Source organism: Melospiza melodia, chromosome 17 (genome assembly GCF_035770615.1).
Source record: "Melospiza melodia melodia isolate bMelMel2 chromosome 17, bMelMel2.pri, whole genome shotgun sequence".
Classification (NCBI taxonomy): domain Eukaryota; kingdom Metazoa; phylum Chordata; class Aves; order Passeriformes; family Passerellidae; genus Melospiza; species Melospiza melodia.
This window is the reverse complement of record NC_086210.1, coordinates 16,135,650-16,138,149: the sequence shown is the minus strand read 5'-3', so window position 1 is coordinate 16,138,149 and position 2,500 is coordinate 16,135,650.

Genomic DNA, 2,500 nt, shown 5'->3' with positions numbered 1-2,500 from the left:
CCCCCCCTTGCGAATCGGCCGGCAGAAGCCGGGCCGGCGCGGGAAAGCTCGCAGCTTCTCTCTCCGCCTTGCCTCGGACGCCAAGCGGCTTCCCTCTCGGATCGTCTTTCGGCAGCCCTTCTCCCTCGGCCTCGCGGGGAGATCGCCCCCCGGTTCTCCGGCAGCCCTTCTCTCTCGCCCTCGCGGGGAGATCGCCCCCGGTTCTCCGGCAGCCCTTCTCTCTCGGCCTCGCGGGGAGATCGCCCCCGGTTCTCCGGCAGCCCTTCTCTCTCGGCCTCGCGGGGAGATCGCCCCCGGTTCTCCGGCAGCCCTTCTCTCTCGGCCTCGCGGGGAGATCGCCCCCCGGTTCTCCGGCAGCCCTTCTCTCTCGGCCTCGCGGGGAGATCGCCCCCCGGTTCTCCGGCAGCCCTTCTCTCTCGGCCTCGCGGGGAGATCGCCCCCCGGTTCTCCGGCAGCCCTTCTCTCTCGGCCTCGCGGGGAGATCGCCCCCGGTTCTCCGGCAGCCCTTCTCTCTCGGCCTCGCGGGGAGATCGCCCCCGGTTCTCCGGCAGCCCTTCTCTCTCGGCCTCGCGGGGAGATCGCCCCCGGTTCTCCGGCAGCCCTTCTCTCTCGGCCTCGCGGGGAGATCGCCCCCGGTTCTCCGGCAGCCCTTCTCTCTCGGCCTCGCGGGGAGATCGCCCCCGGTTCTCCGGCAGCCCTTCTCTCTCGGCCTCGCGGGGAGATCGCCCCCGGTTCTCCGGCAGCCCTTCTCTCTCGGCCTCGCGGGGAGATCGCCCCCGGTTCTCCGGCAGCCCTTCTCTCTCGGCCTCGCGGGGAGATCGCCCCCGGTTCTCCGGCAGCCCTTCTCTCTCGGCCTCGTGGGGAGATCGCCCCCGGTTCTCCGGCAGCCCTTCTCTCTCGGCCTCGCTGTGCCAAGCTTTTCCGGGAAAGACGGGAGCCGGGACAAAGCCACAGACAGACTCGTCCCGGCTAGGCGGCACCTCCTCTGCCCTGCCGACCGCACCAGCACGGTCGCTCCCTTCCGCCTTAAACACAGGCACGGCATGAAACCAACCTGTGGGGATGCGGCCCGTCACCTCGCTCCCATAATACGGACAGATGAGTCCGAAGGCGCCCAAGCCTCCAAGGGGACTGATGGAGCTCGACCGGGAAAAGGCGCCACCGCAGGCCGCCTCTTACGATGAGGCAGCCGGAGGCAGCCGGCAACAGCGACCCCTTGGTGAACTTCCGCAGCCGGCCGGGACAACAGGTCTACCCAGCACCGGCCGAAATACGACTAAGTCCCGCCGGATCCGGGGTAGACCTGGTGTCCCGCCGCATCCGGGGTAGACCTGGTGTCCCGGGCTCCGGGGTAGACCTGGTGTCCCCGGCCACGGGGTAGACCTGGTGTCCCGCCGGACCCGGGGTAGACCTGGTGTCCCCGGCCACGGGGTAGACCTGGTGTCCCCGGCCACGGGGTAGACCTGGTGTCCCGCCGGATCCGGGGTAGACCTGGTGTCCCGGGCTCCGGGGTAGACCTGGTGTCCCCGGCCACGGGGTAGACCTGGTGTCCCGCCGGACCCAGGGTAGACCTGGTGTCCCCGGCCACGGGGTAGACCTGGTGTCCCGCCGGATCCGGGGTAGACCTGGTGTCCCCGGCCACGGGGTAGACCTGGTGTCCCGCCGGCCCCGGGGTAGACCTGGTGTCCCCGGCCACGGGGTAGACCTGGTGTCCCGCCGGATCCGGGGTAGACCTGGTGTCCCGGGCTCCGGGGTAGACCTGGTGTCCCCGGCCACGGGGTAGACCTGGTGTCCCGCCGCATCCGGGGTAGACCTGGTGTCCCCGGCCACGGGGTAGACCTGGTGTCCCGCCGGATCCGGGGTAGACCTGGTGTCCCGGGCTCCGGGGTAGACCTGGTGTCCCCGGCCACGGGGTAGACCTGGTGTCCCGCCGGATCCGGGGTAGACCTGGTGTCCCGGGCTCCGGGGTAGACCTGGTGTCCCCGGCCCCGGGGTAGACCTGGTGTCCCGCCGGCCCCGGGGTAGACCTGGTGTCCCCGGCCACGGGGTAGACCTGGTGTCCCGCCGGATCCGGGGTAGACCTGGTGTCCCCGGCCACGGGGTAGACCTGGTGTCCCGCCGGCCCCGGGGTAGACCTGGTGTCCCCGGCCACGGGGTAGACCTGGTGTCCCGCCGGATCCGGGGTAGACCTGGTGTCCCGGGCTCCGGGGTAGACCTGGTGTCCCCGGCCACGGGGTAGACCTGGTGTCCCGCCGCATCCGGGGTAGACCTGGTGTCCCCGGCCACGGGGTAGACCTGGTGTCCCGCCGCATCCGGGGTAGACCTGGTGTCCCCGGCCACGGGGTAGACCTGGTGTCCCGCCGGCCCCGGGGTAGACCTGGTGTCCCGGGCGGCGGGGTAGACCTGGTGTCCCGGGCGGCGGGGTAGACTTGGTGTCCCGCGGCCCGGGGTAGACCTGGTATCCCGGGCGGCGGGGTAGACCTGGTGTCCCGGGCGGCGG